The 18,281-nt window shown below is 33.7% G+C and overlaps 1 protein-coding gene across 5 annotated transcripts in view; it reads right to left on the reverse strand.

Annotated features, from left to right (window-relative positions):
• The window catches only part of LOC113502550 (synaptotagmin-7), a 507,062-nt gene that overhangs the window by 264,028 nt on the left and 224,753 nt on the right, over positions 1–18,281 (reverse strand). Inside the window, exon 1 of one of the 5 annotated variants that reach the window (XM_026884162.1) lies at positions 11,181–11,248. The exons of the other annotated variants lie outside the window; for them this stretch is intronic. The gene's annotated coding sequence lies outside the window, so the exon portion shown is untranslated. Of the gene's footprint in view, positions 1–11,180; positions 11,249–18,281 lie in introns of those variants that run through there. 5 annotated transcript variants of the gene reach the window in all.

The following is an 18,281-nucleotide window of genomic DNA, read 5'->3' on the forward strand; positions in this document are numbered from 1 at the left end:
ACATTTTATCAAAATAAATTTGTAAAGAGAAGTTTGAGTCAGACATGTTAGAATTATTTTGATTTTGTTTCGTTTTCGAAAGTCTCTGGTCTGTCTCTTAGTTAAAGGAAATTTGGAAAATACTAGAGTTCATATAAATGACAGGTCAAAGTCACGTTATCCTACTACTATTATAAAGGCGAAAGTTTGTAAGTATGGATGTATGGATGTTTGTTACTCTTTCACGTAAAAACTACTGAATTTGAATGAAACTTTACCACAATATAGCTTATACATCAGAATAACACATAGGCTACAATTTTTGAGGTTTCTAATGCGAGGTCGTAAAAAAAACACATTTTTTGCGCTTACATTGCAAACGCTGACTGAATCCTACAAGATACATAGAAGGCAGATAGATAGATAGGAGGCAGGTATAAATTATAACTTATATCTTCTAACCACGCGGACGAAGTCGCGGGCAACAGCTAGTTTATTACAAAAACGTTACCTCAGAATTTTGGACTCTTCTAACAAATTTTGTTATATTTTTTTTTCATTTTTCTTGATATAGCTGTCATTATTTTGGTTCCTTACAAGAAGTCTTGTTCTGCTCAGTATTTTTTTTGAAGTCTTTGTAAATATTATGCCTTATCATTTCACACTTTGCATATTGAAACCGTCAAATAAAATTATTGTTCAAAGACATAATAATATAGTGTCTCCACGTTCATGTCACATTTCAGGAAATACCGATGAATTGTCAGTAGTATTCCCTTTGCACAAAACAGATGCAAAAGGCGAGACATTTTAAAGGACTCTTGTCCTTCATAATCTCAAGCTTTTGCAGTCTGTCTGTCGTTCTGACAAGATGGGTGTGTTTGGAAAGGATGGCAATGGATTAATGGACGTGATGTATGTAAGCATGTAAGCACTTGTATGAGAATGTGGAGATCAATCGTGAAAGATAGAGACTCTACACGCCTTTTGCGTGGAAGTTTGAAAAATATATATGGAAAATGAATAGAGACCGCTACTAGTATTTAACGTTACAGTTAGAAAATAACTATGGTATTTATTACACTGTATAAACTATAGTTAAACAAAAAAACAGTTTTTTTCAAAATTTAGTCACAAATATTTAAACATTTTACTTATACAACACGTTAATAAAATTGTCTGGGCTGGTTTTTTAATACATACTGTATTATTTAGAAATGTCAAAAAGTAATTGTCGTCCCTATCAAACGCGGAAAACCCTTCCACTGCTTATTCTCGGTTTATTTATCAAAGTTTTGAAAAAGGTTTTTTTTTATCAATTTCTACCAGAAGACATCAACTATCAGAAAAAAATAGAAACCTCCATCCCCACTACAAAAGCCTTCTACAGAATAAAGTCGTTACAAAAGAATTCTCAATATATCGCTTTTTAAACCTCAATAAGCACACTTATAAGCCTCTTTACCCATAAACCATTCAAAAGATCTGTATCAATGCTGCCAGCCGTAAATACGAGGTCTGTGTTGCCAACAATACGAGAGTTAGGGTTGTCAATCTATAGTACAATGTAGAGCAATTTCTCTTTTCAAAATTTCTATTGTAGTGTTGTTATTTTCTTAGTATTAGTGTCTTTGGCAATGCTATTTTTAAGTTTGTGTAATCCCCGCATTACAAGGTTTAAAATCCTTACAGTAAGAGTCACTTGTAAGATCCGATACGACCGGAGACAGAGCACAAGCAGGACTCACATGCTTACGTGCCTTCCGAAACATGAAAGCTATGATTTATTTCTAAAACGTTTAAAAAGTCGGTGGGAGCTTTTGGATCGAACTCGCGACCCCTGACCAGGCAGACCTGTGATCCACTAGAATATCACAGCTTGCATATACCAAAACTGTTTCTTATAATTATTATTTTTCAATCGAATTATTACTAATTTTCAGTCAATCGAATCAGACATCTTTGTATTCGTTATATACAATAAAAAAATCATAAATCGCATGCACGAGATAAACGATAACTATACGAAATTATAAAAACTCTATCACACAAAACTTAAAATCTAAAATAAAATGGCAAGGCTGTATCACAGTCGCACTGAACGGCCATCTTCAACATCCTTCATGCCTTATTGAAAATCTGTTATTTGATTTTTCATTCATAGGGCAATGCAAAATGAATTCGTTCATACTGGTATTATAAATGCGAAAGTATCACTGTTCGGCTGTATCGCTTACATGCAAAAACTATTGAACCGATTGTAAGTAAATTTGGTAGACAGATAATGTAGAGTCTGAGAAAAGGCTACTTTTTAACTGGAAAAAATAGTTTTAAGAGGGGATAGGGGTCAAAGTTGATATGAAACTTTTTTTTGGAAAGAAGGAAAGTCTTTGAAATTTGGTTTGATTAGATAGTAAAATATCTGCCCATTTTTGGGGTATGTATGATTTAAAGATGGGGTAATGTGGGTGGGTAAAGGGTACTGTTTATTCCAGTATTTGCAAGGAAACGGAGACCACCGCGCGCTGTAAGCTGAAGTCCACGCGGACGAAGTCGCGAGCAAGAGTTAGTGTTTCATAAAACATGACGATGTCGATTTTAATATGTTATACTGAAATTGAAAAGAAGTGAAAAATAATAAATCCGATAGGAATATAGGTCAGTCTTTTTGTTGAATATTTCATTCTTTGCAAGTTTAATAATACTGTTCTGTTTCAGTTTTCAGAGTTTCGTACTCAAAGGGTAAAAACGGAACGAAATTACTGAAGCTCTGCTGTTAGTCTGTCTTTTACCAAGCTTTAACTCATGAACCGTGATAGGTTGTCAGTGATAGGTAATTCTGTTAAAGTTGTTTTCTAATATATTTTTTTTAATCTCATTTTTGTGACAAAACAGCATTTGCAGGGACAGCTAGTTTTCATTATAGATTAAATTTTAGAGCCGATAGCTGAGCAAATGCCGTACTCTTTCTCTTCAAGGGATCGCAATTTTTTGGGATTTCTGCGCTGATTGTGTACGATCATTTTGATCGCTGAACAATTTTTGGTGCAAGTTGTCTATTAGTTTAGAAACCTTAGTGGTTTATTAACTGAATAGATATATCTAACGCACGCATCACCCTATCTTTTTCTTAACTATGTTGCGGCCGGCTTCCAGTCCGGATTCACCTAAATACCAGTGTTTTACTGCGCGAATGCCTATCTAACCTCCTCAACCCAGTTACCTGGGCAACACGATACCCCTTAGTTAGAGATGTATGAGCAGCCGAGACCCACAAGGAGGAACACTTTATGACAAAGCTGGTCACCCACCTACGGACCAACCGCTTCAAGCGTAGCTTGACTTGCGACCAATCCATTCCTGCAGTTATAGCTTATCCACGAGCTCATTTAATCTAACATACCACTTTCATTCATCATTCTAATCAGCCCTCAGAGTAACGTAGCTTAATAGGGTTCCTGCCTATCCCAAGATGATAACCAGCATTCATCTTATAAACTCGAGTCATTACGGACATGTTACACAAGGGTCCACAAAGGGTCACACGTCCCTTTGACCTTACAGAATGTCTTTGTCTCTATTGTTTGAGGACCCAAATCGTTGTTTGTCAAGCGTAATTATCTCTGACACTATGCCGCTTAAAAAAGGTTAGGTTATAAATTTGATGATTTAACTAGTTTTTTTGGCAGGTTCATTTTAACTGGTATTTGTAGTGCAGTATTAAAGGTGACTGGAGATGACTGGCTTTTAAGGTTTTGCCCAATTGCCCGGCGTTGGGATAATTGTGGAGGTAATGATGATTTTGAGGTTATTAATTATCAAACAGTAGCTGAGGATGATAATGATGATGATGGTCGTCTAGTTTTTTTATAGTTATGTGAGTTATGCATTATGATAAGTTGTGTGAGCCTATTAAATTACTGTCATTTATCGCCAGGAATGACAGTAAGTTAATAATAATTTAATTTAGTTTTTTTTTACAAACGATGCATTTCTGTTGCTGACAGCAATAGCAATAAAAACCTTTTTTTAAATGTTAATAATAAAAATTGAGGACAAGTAACGGTTGGTACTGTCACAATTTTTTTTTTGCTTTATTTATACAGAACCCTGAGAGTCGCGACGCCAACTCGCGCTTGACCAACTTTTTTGTAAATTTATATTTAACAAGTTTTTCTACAAAATTAGCTACTAATTCAGTCACATAAAAAGTTATCTGGAAACCTAGATTATGCTATACCATAGTACCTCGGTTTCTTAGTAATTCTAGTCTTTGTTCTATCCTAATTAAATTATTTAGTTAAGGTAAGAATCCCTTTGTTGTTAGACTAACCAATGGTTGGTGGTAACTGTTTTATCTAAAACAATTGTTTGAGGTATTTGCTTAGAGTATTGTGAAGGATGTTTTATTGAGTCATTTTTATTAGTTTCGCTTTTTGAGTGGGTTGATATGAGTTTTATTTGATTTTTGTAGGTTTTTATTACATAAAATATTACATTAGAATGTACGCATTAAGGAATTTAATCCATGTGTTGCGGGGTGTTTCATAAACATTCAAGTCACACTTATTGGACAAGCTTTCATGGATCACACAAACGCTTGTAATACGTGGGGATCGAACTCGTGACACGTCGCGGATAGGCGTAATAACCTCAACGATTTGGCTATCTGTGCAATCAAAATATCACCATCCCTAGTTTCTTAAGTTTTTCCAAAGATTCAGTTATACCTAAAGGTTGTTATTCTCCCCAAAAGCCTTATTGCCTTTAACTTTCCAATAAAACCCACTTCGTCCTAACACAACTGAAATACTGAGTATCAAAACATCACTTACAAAGTTTGACGTCCGAAAACATCTCTGAAATATTTGATGGAACTGGTAAATACAGGTTGTTGTTTTTTGGGGTAGTATTAAAAATGGTCATTGCAAGTCGGACTCGCGATACTGAGGGATTTGGGCATATAGTGTAAAGAAAAATAATTTAATAACGAGCATCAAAACCTATCAAATTTATGACCGCAGCAACCGGTCGTTAACATACTGCAATTTGTATTTGGTGCTTTAGGGGTAACAGAAAAACATGTGTGAATATTTTGACTGTAAAGCTGTAACATTTTTTTATTTAGTGCCTGAGCCATGATAAATAGACCGCCTGACAGCCAAACGTTACTAAGCAATAGGGTTTACTTTTCAAACTTTAGGCATGGTTACATATTAATCAGCGGTCCGTATTCGCTGTCTGTTAGACACTGACGTAGTTAGAGACAATTTAATATATTCCTTTCAAATCTAACGTGCTTATTAGAATCAATTGAAGCCAACGGAAAAAAACAGAATTCATTGGCAAATAAGCCACAAATACATAAATAATAATGTCAAACTTAATAAATATTTTTTAATAAATGATTAAAAAATAAGTCCAAGATAACTGAGTAAACTATCATCTGATAAACAAAACAAATAATAACTAATAATTTAAACAAATTACTTTCTTATTGACGTTGACAAATCATTTGTCAGCTGTCAAATTATCAAGAAACGAGATAGTTACAAATGAACTTAAATAAATTAATCTTGCCTTACCTACTTGTTCCAATAACGTTAATTTAATTTTGTATCTGTTATTGAAAATATTTCGTCAGCTACGATAAAGTTTTCATACAAATAAAATTTTCTTCCCGGATTTACTTTTTTATAGCCTGTTTTAGATCCCACTGCTGGGAAAGAGAAGAGGGGAAAAAGCCTCCCCTTTTCTTTTTTAAGCCTCTCTATCCTGACTTGATCATCACACCACCTTCGTCGGACGACCTCGTCAACGATATCCTTCCTCCGACTTACTTTTAATTTTCCTTATTTTTATTCAACCATTATACATTTTAATCGCATTAAACCAAAACATCAAGACACTTTATCATAAATATATTTACTTAACCTAAAAAGCATGTCTTGTTTAAACACCCTGTATATCACAGCAGCGTTCACAAGAGATTGATCGCTGGCATTAACATTATCATTTCATGTTTCGCTATTACGAAAATAAACGCATTAGGACTCCTTAAAAATATCTTCTCGTAATTTATTTTTAGAGTGCCGTACCCATGCGGGAAAAACGGACTATTATTAAGATTCCGGTTCTGTCTGTACGTCTTTCATAAGCTGTATCTTATGAACTATAATAGTTAGACGATTCAAATTTTCATAGATTATGTATTCAAATAAAAATGGGGGCCAAAAACAGTTGGCCGTCATTATGATTTTGCAAATTTGATTTCCCTTAGCCTATTTATACGGAGCCTTTAGGGTTGAATGTGAAAATCGTACTAAATCGGATTTCTCTACAAGACTTTTTTAAGAAAAATATGTAGAATACACACCAAAGTACAATACACTCAGATGTATTCATATATAAGGGGCTTAGGCCTTCATATACGCGGCAAAATCTCTAATGCATACTAATTCAGTCAATCAAGAACTACGTACAGCAAAAAGTTGCCTTACATCATGCCGTCTTTATCATTATCAAGATAAAGAGAGAGACAGAAGAGAATTTTTGAATAACACATACCAATGTATCGCTCGTACAAACAATAATAAAACGACGGTTATAAACGTGTCGCCTCGTATACAAAGGGCTTTATCTAAGTATCTACTAGCTGTTGCCCGCGACTCCGTCCGCGTGGTTAGAAGATATAAGTTATGATTTATACCAGCCCTGTTTTTTCCACATTTTTCATTGTATCTTCGCTTCTTTTAGTCGCAGCGTGATGGTATATAGCCTAAAACCTTCCTCGATGAATTGTCTATTCAACACAAAAATAATTTTCCAATTTGAACCAGTAGTTCCTGAGATTAGCGCGTTCAAACAATCAAACAAACAAACTCTTCAGCTTTATATATATAGAAGATAGAAGATATATACCGGACTTAGGCACCTTGTTACACGCGGCAAAATCTCTAATACAGTCAATCAAGAACTAGAAACAAAAAGTTGCTTAACATCATTCTATCTTTAGAGAGAGACAGAAGACAATTTTAGCATATCACATTCCAATGTATCCTTCTTGCACATAATTATAAATCTTCAGTTATAAACGTGTCGCATCGTATACAAAGGGCTTTTTCTGCGTATGTTATATTAAACTCACGTATTCTCTACAAACAAGCGCTTACAAGGAATAACGGTCACATTTCCAACTCAAGCTGAAACTGAGGTGTTATAACTATAATATATTAGTTAGAATGTTATGCTGGCATCTCATATAAACTTAGGTCTTCAACGTTTCACCGTACGCTGCGTTAAATATACTTACTATACACAAGTTAAGTCACTTAGTTAGCTCTTTGAAATATCATCAAAAAAATTGAGGATAAAAATTGAGTATGACATTGTGACTCTACAATTATTATAACCTCCAACTTTTATACAACGCCATCTAATGTCAAACTAAACACAGCTTGTATTATGAGTGCTAGACAACTGATAAACATACTTAAATATTTATAAATACATACATAATATAGATAAATTACACCCAAACACAGAAACAAAAATATTTGTCCTGGGTGGGATTCGAACACACGATCTTCAGTATAGCAGTCAGGGCCTCTAACCACTAGACCAACAGGCCATTCGAAATATCATTTACACCTTTCTAAAAATACTATCTTTTATACCACTCGCTTAATCCCACTTTATAATAAATTATTTACACGCAGGAGAGATACCGAATCATATATTTATTATACATGGGATATTACCCTACTTAGCGCAAAGTCGTAATCTTAATATTTTATTCAACGACTTAGCTTGAGACACGCAATAACCGCGTCTCTCAAATTTAATATCCATCTAATTTCACAGCATGTATTAACACGACCTTAAATGTATTAAAACCTTATTACTTTGAGCGTGAATGTAAACGAAAAGATAATAAAAATATGTACTAATGTTAGGTAATGTTTATGTATTAATATAATAGTTTATGTAAACACAAAATGGTGAAAAATCAGCAAAAAAAAAGATGTACAAAGCTGCTTATCATCATTGGCCTAGCCCTTTCCCAACTATGTTGTGGTCGGCTTCCAGTCTAACCGGATTCAGCTGAGAACCAGTGTTTTACAAGGAGCGACTGCCTATCTGACCTTCACAACCCAGTTACCTGGGCAACACGATACCCCTTGGTTAAACTGGTTGTCAGACTTTTCCAGCTTCTGACTACCTGTAACGACTGTCAAAGATGTAGGAAAAACAGCCGGGACCCACAACTTAACGTGCCTTCCGAAACACGGAGGAACTCGCTATGACACAGATGGTCACCCATCTACGGACCAACCGCGTCAAGCATAGCTTAACCTGTGAGCATTTTACTTACGCGGTTATAGCTTAGATACGAGCTCCTCTGTTTATGTTAACACAAAATGGTGAAAAAGACGCAAATAAGGAAAGATGTATAAGGCTGCTTATATCATAAAGAATCTTTACTGGTAGACCAGAAAATTTGTGCTTGTATAGTTAATGTTAAAATCGACTCAGTATATTTTAAATGATTTTACTTATGGAAAGCCGTATTATGTTTAAATGGCATAGCCTAGATATTTAACCGATAAATATCGTCAAACGCTAGAATATTAGAGAGAACATTTTGTATTCTATCCTAATTTATAAGTTTATTATTTGTACACCAGTAATGGTAGAAAACAAGAGACTAATCTACACTAATATCTATACTAATATATAAAGCTGAAGAGTTTGTTTGTTTGTTTGAACACGCTAATCTCAGGAACTATTGGTCCAAATTGAAAAATTACTTTTGTGTTGAATAGACCATTCATCGAAGAAGGCTTTAGGCTATAAACCATCACGCTGCGACTAATAGGAACGAAGATACAATGGAAAATGTGGAAAAAACAGGGCGGGTATAAATCATAACTTATATCTTCTACCCACGGGGACGAAGTCGCGGGCAACAGCTAGTTTATAATATGTAACACTTAATGTACTGTATTCTGACAAATAAATTTATCTTTATCAATATTATAGACATGAAAGTTTGTTTGGATGGATTATTATTAAAGTTTGTTACTCTTTCACGTAAAAACCACTAAACAAATTTGGACAAAATTTGGTACAATGATGCGACTAGTACCTGGATTAATGAAGATATTATGTTTTCGTAAGATCATTTTTAATGTGTAGCAGGTGCAACCGTTACTATTCTAGACTAGTCCACTAGTGGCTTCATCCTGTTAGGTAGATTGAAAATCTATACTAATATAAAGCTGAAGAGTTTGTTTGTTTGATGCGCTAAACTCAGGAAGTACTGGTTCAAATTGAATTTTTTTATCTTGAATAGACCATTCATCAAGGAAGATTTTAGGCTATAAACCATCACGCTGCGACTAAGTAATAGGAGCGAAGATACAATGGAAAATGTGGAAAAAACAGGGCGGGTATATATCATAACTTAAATCTTCTAATCATACGGACGAAGTCGCGGGCAACAGCTAGTATACTGATTTTTGGTAAATATTCATATCCAAAGCCATATTGGCATCTCACTGAGTACCATAGTATCCCATAGTAAGACTGAGTGCCAGAATTATCATGATTTAACTAGGGACTGCCAAAGATCAACGTATTACAAGAAAAGGCTTTACGTGGTCGCTAAAGCTTGGAGGAAGGTGAATTCATAAATTTATAAAGTTAAAAAAATAGAGTTGGAAAAATGGAATTGGCTTTCAGTTTAAGTTCAGTTCATCTGTCTAGGTACTTTTTATTAGTAGCTAAAAACGTGTCATTATTTTAAAAATCCCAATGCTCTTTCTTAAAAAGTAAAATTCTAGATAGAATATTCTTTATTGCACACCATATAAATTCAGGATTGGATAAAGATAAATAGTTACATGGTACCACAAAGAGCAAACTATCACTAAAAGCGATCTTTTGCAGACCTTTGGATGAACTACATCCTAACAGAACAGTTAATTTAAAAACATCGTTGGGAAACCTGGATTTCAAAATATTGGAATCTAACTGACGTCACACGAGATTTTTAAATCATCCCTTCATTTTCAGTTTAAGAGATATAAGAAAAATACGTATCTAAACTTTTTTTTTTAAATTGGTCTGGCGGACTAAACATTTTTTGATGTCAAATACCCTATTGTTTTCTAAACAGAGGCTTTTACCTACGGGTGAGAAGTTAACTAGTTAAAATTTTAATATAATTATGCTTATATGATATTTAACTAACTTTTTATTTTACTTTTAAAGTCGTTTAGACCATTTCCAACTGTTACCATTATAATTACTTACGCACTTAGGGGACGACACACTGGACTTTATTATAGACCTTGCGTAACACTCACTGTTTCTAATTAATTATATTTTTGTTATGTAATAATTAATTGCCATTTAGTAAGCAATATACTTGGGTAATAGCTACTATTATTAATTATGGCGACTCTTTACAAGATTTTAATTTATCAATATTTTTTTCTTTCTCTATATTTCTTTGTGTGTTAATGGTATGGGTGTTAATTAAAAATAAAAATATATTGCTTTTTTTCAAAGCTTTTTTTCATTCATTTATGTTTAGTTTTTTGTAAATATTTTCGGATTCCTTAGTTGATAAGATAAGATATAATTACGTCTGAAATAATTATATTCAAATGTGCTTCAAAAATGTTTTTTGAAGCAATCTTCTCAGGTATTTTTTACTTTTAATACTAAGGTCTTAAACCTTTATGTTATTTATGAGAAATCTACTTAAAGGAATAACAATAAATACATGTTGTTAATTGAACGAAACAAATTATTCGACACAATTATTATTCTTGTTTTATCACTGCTTGTATTTCCTAAAAGTTTTATACCGAAGGCCTCTATAAATACAAAGAAACCGGAAAACTAAACCTCGCTGTCTCAAAAACATTTCAATTTTAACCTGTAAATCCATAAATTAACAAAACGTCATCGGACATAATTCAAAATGTTTAAAAACCCTGTTTAAAAAAACAAGGACCTGTCAGAAAATTCTGTAAACTCACTCTTTAAATATTAATCGTACAAAGTACTTTCAGGCTGAAAAATATCGTGTACGAGAATAAGTACACAAAAATACTCAAAATTTTCAGTAAATTTAAAAATATAACAGGAATTTAGAAGTTATTTATACATAAACAAAGTTATGAACTTACCCATTACATAACTATTGAAAAACACGAACACAGTTCAAAAATCAAACAAAATTAATACACGAACAACACTGAACAACAAACAAAAATATTTTGCTTCAAGACGAATAGAGAAAGACTATTTTTTTTACAAGAAAGAGATTGAAAAGCTAGAGAGAGTAGCGAACACCCAGCCTCTACGACTCTCGGAATGTGACTACGGTTCGTAGATGCGCGTAGCTGGATGCTACGGGACGCTACGAAATCTCGTAGCCGCGCGTCAATTTCTGTGTGATTTATTTCATGTTTTCAAGTGTTTCGATTGTATATTTTGTTTTCGTATAAATTATTTTTTGTTGTATTCAATTATTTTGTAAATTATACTCAAATAAAAGCTGTTTTGATGTTAAATTAAATTCTGTCTGTTTTTTATTATTTTTATTTAGTTTTCTATCAAATTTCGTTATAAAAAAGGCTGTATTTTCTGTCGTATAATATTGTTACATTTTACTTTTTAAGATTTTTTATAGTCTAAATTTGTGCTTTATAATTTTACAAGATATTTTATCCTTTTTAGGCTATCCCACAGCTGGGCAAAAGACTCCCTTCCTTTCATTTAACATCTATTACAGCTACCTTAAACAAATGTTCTCAAAATGCAAACAAAATGCTATAGAAATATATAATTTCATAACAACAATTAATTTTATTCTACCCGAGGGATTATTACGTTTAATAGGTATTAAGTTGATAAATTAAATGAGGCTGTTACAATACGATGTTAAGGCACATTACAAGTAAAATTTTAATAAAACGGAAGTTTGTTTTAAAGTATAAAATATGAATTATTTGAGATAAAGGTTTTCAATTGTATATTTGTCTGTACATTCCCTTAGTAAGGCTGTAGATAATATGAAAATTAAGAGTGGCTTATATTTGAGTGACGTTCGCATAATGTTGAGATATTTGAAATATACATTTTTTTCTATAAATCATGTACAAAAATATATTATTTGAATTGATTTAAAGGTTTAAAATGTAATGAAATAGAACAGAATATTTCTTTTAACACACAGCACAAGAATGACATAAGGTTTAGTGAACCTTATTCAAATATTTGCAACCCTTGTTTACAAAATGAATAGTTTTAAAAAAGAGACTACAAAAAAGAGGAGGTACTCAATTTGTCTGTTGTTTTGTTTTATGTATGTTTGCTCAGAACTTCTAACCAATTCGAAAATTGGTTCACCTAGAGCCGATTTTGTTGATTCCTTTTAAATGGTCTGTCACTTGATCTTATAAGGACAAATCTTGTGTGATGAGCATGATCATTTGTTCTGGTGTCTGGGTGTAATGTATGTGTAATATGTATGTATTTAGAAATATATAAGTAAGTTCATCAGTTGTCTGGTTACCATTACACAAGCTCTGCTTAGCTTGGGATCAGATAATCGTGTGTGAGTTGTCCCAGGATGTATTATAAGTAATTTCATCTAGTTCAGCTCAGCAGTTTTTATACAAAATCGATTTAATGTTTATGTTGATGATAATATTATCATTTTTGTTACCTTATTAACCGATTACATTATTCACTACTAATTATCTTCGCACACATAGTTTTTCCTATTTCCCTGAATCCTGAACAGTCACATTAACTCGAGTCAACACAGTATTTGCTTCCAATCCAGTTTTACTGACTTTGACAAATTAGGGTCACGCCACAACCCCCTACCACCACAGCTCGAAGAAAAAATATTGTTATTGTAGAAAAGAGAGAGCGTTATATAATGTAGAGCGTTGTCTCGCTTCCGCAATTGCAAGAGTCTTACTTGGATAGGTAATAGTAGGCTTCTTAACTAATAACGTCTGTTTTCCATCATTCTGAAAAAGGAAATGTTTGTGTCTTGCATGTTTTTCGTTTTCATGTTGGCTTTTCTTCCGGTATATAGAATATATTTCCTTTGTTACCGAATGGTAATTTGATTAACTCATGATGTTCTTGTATTGAATTTTAGGTAACAAAAACTTCAAAAATTTAGATCTGAAATGCACTTAGTTTAGTCTTTACGAATCTGGTAACCCATCTACGGACCTACGCTTTACGCGGTTGGTCCGTAGATGGGTGACCATCTTTGTCAAAAACGAGTTCCTCTGTGTTTCGGGAGGCACGTTAAATTGTGGGTCCCGGCTGTTAGTGTGTTAGTATTCATAAGCTTGAATGTCTGACAACCAGTCTAACCAAGGGGTATCGTGTTGCCCATTTAACTGGGTTGAGGAGGTCAGATAGGCAGTCGCTCCTTGTAAAACACTGGTACTCAGCTGAATCCGGTTAGACTGGAAGCCGACCCCAAATTCGCCGACCTTTTCAATTTCAAATCTGTATTTTTTTGGCCCATTTATACAAAAATGTTAGTGTCACGAGTCCGACTTGCACTAAACCTTTTCCGTTTGTATGATGAGTTTTCACGCATGAACTGCTCAACCGATTATGACCATATTTATCTTGAAAACTAAGACTCCAAACAATAACAGAGGTTTATTTTGAGGCTTTGACTAATATCTACCTAAGAAATACTTTTCCTAATACTAATAGACTTTACTGTTTTATAATATACCATAATGACCTGAATTCAACTCAGTAGCCTTTTGACCTAATTATTACCAATTCGATTCCCTATAATTATAGTTATAAATTCCGTATATTGCTTCGTCGTAGGATGTTATGATAGCACAGTTTAATGACCGGATTTGTGTGAAGTTGTATTAAATTGGAAGGAAACTTGGGCTGGATCATCATCATCATCATGCTGGTCACAGATTAGATTAGAATATTCTTTATTGTACACCATGGAACTGCAGCAGTGATACTTAATACATACAATGTTAGGGTACAATGGCGGTATTATCGCTAAAAGCGATATCTTCCAGACAACCTTTGGATGGACAGGAAAATTATCAATATATACAGAGGTAAATGGTGCACTATTGTTAAAAACATGTAGACGTATACATAAACATACATAGGCCTCTCCCATGGAATGAAATAGACCTCGATCTTCGGCTCTCCTTCTCAAACCCCTGCTTGCTGCCCTACGAATATCATTAACCCACCTGGATGTAAGGCGCCCTACACTACGTTTGTACGCGGTCTAAACTCAAGAACCACACTGTCCCAATGGTCATGAGTTTTGCGGCATATTTGACTCGACTGGCCTGTTGGTCTAGTGGTAAGTGACCCTGGCTGCTATTCCGGGAGAGGGTTCAATTCCCACCCAGGATAAATGTTTGTGTGATGAGCACGATCATTTGTTCTATGTCTGGGTGTAATTTATCTCTAACATGGATGTATTTAGAAATCTATAATCATGTTTTTAGTTGTCTAGTACTCATAATACAAGCTTTGCTTAGTTTGAGACTAGATGGCGTTGGGTGAAAGTTACAGAATATTATTATATATTGTTATAATTTTTCAGGTTTCTCTCATCACTTTATTAGAAACAGACTGACTGCTATTTTTAAAACTTTCCCATTGGTAGCTCTTATAAACTATTTCGTTAATGATAGTGAATGACGATTCACATGCAGTATACATTTTTCGTGCTTTTGGTGGCAGCCGAAGTCTAATCTATACTAATATAAAAAAGCTGAAGAGTTTGTTTGTTTATTTGAACGCACTAATCTCAGGAACTCCTGGTTCAAATTGAAAAAATATTTTTGTGTTGAATAGACCATTCATCGAGAAAGGTTTTAGGCTATATACCATCACGCTGCGACTAATAGGAGCGAAGATACAATGGAAAATGTGGAAAAAACAGGGCAGGTATAAATCATAACTTATATCTTCTAACCACGCGGACGAAGACGCGGGCAACAGCTAGTACCATGATATTTTGTTACATGCATTGTACACAACATAATAAATAACATTCTAGCTTTGAAACTAGAAACTAACTGCAGTTAAACGCCGTTAGCTAAAACCAGTTTTTAACAAAGGAATTCGATCCGGTCAAAGCTTTGTTGAAGCTGTAATTATTTTAATAGTTTTAAAGTTGTCCTCGGGATATATTTTTTATGGGTGAAAATTACAGTTTTTCAATTCAATACACAAGAAGAGATGCTCATCATCATCATCACCCGGAAAAACGGATGGATGGAAAGACAAATGGACAGACAGACGGATTGACAGACGGACACCTTGGATCAGTAATTATAATTAAATTTAAGCCTTTGGGTACAGGCCCTAAAACATGAAAAGAAAACTTCAAATATTTTTGAATGACGAACGGATGGACAACGGAGCTTCAGTGATATGGTTCCGTATTTATCCCTTATGTAGGGAACCTTTAAAAATATCTCGGTAAACCTAAAACGATGCTTAGTAAAATATATAGGTATATATATTTTACAAGTACATCTCTCTCTCTCACCATCATCTCATCTCATCATTTCTTACACATCTAAACTCTTTCGCCCTTCAGTAAAAAATTAAATAAAATACCATCAAACTGAAAACGCCCTCTTTTTTAAGTCGGTTAAAACACAATGGGAACTTAATACATAATACCTTTTTTATTACAGTAAATGTCATTCCTAAAGCGACATCTTGAATTATGGGGTGGGAAAATATATTTCTAACACTTTTTTCCTTGTTTATTTATCCGAACAATGAATGTGGAGGAAGGTCAGTCAAAATGAAGTCAAAAATTTGTATAAAATTCGGTTTTGTATAAAATGTGGGCGTTATTTTAAGAGGATCTTGTGCTCAAGTTGAACGATCACAGGTTATGTTACGCTTGATGCGATCAGTCCGTGGATGGGTGACCATCTATGTTATAACGAGTTCTTCCGTGTTTTGGAAGGAATAGTAATTTGTAGGTCAAGGCTATTTATAAATCTTTGACAGTCATGACGGGTAGTCAGAGGTTAGAAAGTCTGACAACCAATCTTACTAAGGGGTGTCGTATTACCCAGGTAACTGGGTTGAGGAGGTCATATAGGCAGTCGCTCCTTGTAAAACACTGCTACTGAGCTATATGTTAGGTTATATAGGTTGGTTAGACTGGAATCTATTTTTATTGACTATTCAAACCACTGAGGAATATGCATATCCTAATAATTACTGATCTCAATATTGCAAAAAAAGAAAAAGTTTGACATATTGTTCATACCTTTTTAAATGTTATAAATAGCAGAAGTTCAGCAAAACTCAAATAGACTAGCCTAACTTTAGAACGTGGACAATTGAAATCGATCGATTTCGCTTCGAAACCGAGCAACTAGAGTGAATGAATGTCTGTTTCTTTGTTATTCACGTGACCAATGAGTATAAAATACAGGGAAATGTTTTTTTTTATTTCGACCTAACTACTCCGTTGCTTATTTGTAAATATAATATTTCATTAAAATACAATCAAATTTAAAACTACAATCTTTTTAGTTTTAACTTTTAGACAATGGTGACCTCAGCCAATGGAGCCAACCAGAACAAAAACAGAATTGAAGAAGACCAAATGTTACGATGAAAAAAATTGCTATAGGTAATGGACCTTTTAGGTAAATATTTTTTTTGCTACCATACAACGGCTAACTCTCTCGATTTTAACAAGTTAAAGTTGTTGTCTAAACTATTAAGGTAAAAATCATCAGAAACGTTTTTTATGAAGATGTATTTGTATCCTTTTCTATCACAAGATAAATATAAAATGCCTTTCCAAAGGTAACACATTCTATAAGTGTCGTAGACTTTGGCGGAAGATGTTATTTTTATCTCACACTGTCTGAGAGCAACCTTGAATCTAAGTACAGTCAGCATCGTAGATAATCTGGGTAAATACTTAATAATATATTTAATCTTAAAAGTTGAGTTCAAAAACATTTATGGATATGTTTTATATATTTTTTTTTTAACTTTCGTGGAACTGACTATTATTTGATTAAGTTAACTAGCACGTTTTTATCGGGAGTGCCCAGCAACTTTCGGACCCAACCGGAGTCCTTAATCATGAGCTGACAGCGGTGGGTGAACGAATCGTAATCGATAAATACTAGTTGGGGGATCCAGATAAATATGCGTTATTAAGGGATCGAATAAATTTAACTGATGAAATCTCTAGAACAAATGAATATAATAACTAAAAAAATCTTAAAAAAAAAAAACAAAAAAAAATATCACTCAAATCTAAGGACAGTCTTTTTGCTATGGCCAGTAATCACAATAACGTAGAGAGGTAGTTTTGCCTATCAGTGGGATTTAAATCAAACTATATATTATGTATATATGTATAAAAAAGACATATTATAATAATATCTTACTGTATCACCAAGTTTAGTACCCGACTGTACAAATGACTATCGGGTCTTATCTTTGGCTAGGTTTGAAGGTGAATAGGTGTCTTATCGGCTCACATCCCTAATGAAGAGTCATTTTTCCACGTCATCATAATATATATCTGGTAACCTATACTACGAGGAAAAGTTACAGAGATTATCTGCCATGTTCACAAATATCGCTCAGGTAGAACTTGCCCTTAAGTTCCATGGTCTGTGTTGTTGTTAAGTGGAATGTAGAGACAGCAATATATTTAAAAGCCAGTTAACTAAGACTCAGATCCTCAGAACTTCTGTCCATGAGGATTCTTCTGTGAGTGTCTTGAATGTTTGTAAAACCCTCCCCGATACATTATTTATTTAGTGCAAAAGCCGCTTTTCTTCAATAATTTGTTATATAATTAGCTGTTGCCCGCGACTTCGTCCGCGTGGTTAGAAGATTTAAGTTATGATTTATACCTGCCCTGTTTTTTCCACATTTTCATTTGTATCTTCGCTCCTATTAGTCGCAGCGTGATGGGTATAGCTCAGCTAAAACCTTCCTCGATGAATGGTCTATTCAACACTAAAATATTTTTTCAATTTAAACCGGTAGTTCCTGAGATTAGCGCGTTTAAACAAACAAACAAACTCTTCAGCTTTATGTATTAGTATAGAGTACAGATGATACTACATAAGAAATTAAACAAATTAGTCGATGATCAAAGTTGAAATTTGTGTCAAATAACGTGTCCCTTCTTGCAAGGGTTAAAAGACGAATATTTTGTTGTATTACTGCTAAACAAAGATGAGCTATTT

Source organism: Trichoplusia ni, chromosome 17 (genome assembly GCF_003590095.1).
Source record: "Trichoplusia ni isolate ovarian cell line Hi5 chromosome 17, tn1, whole genome shotgun sequence".
NCBI lineage: Eukaryota > Metazoa > Arthropoda > Insecta > Lepidoptera > Noctuidae > Trichoplusia > Trichoplusia ni.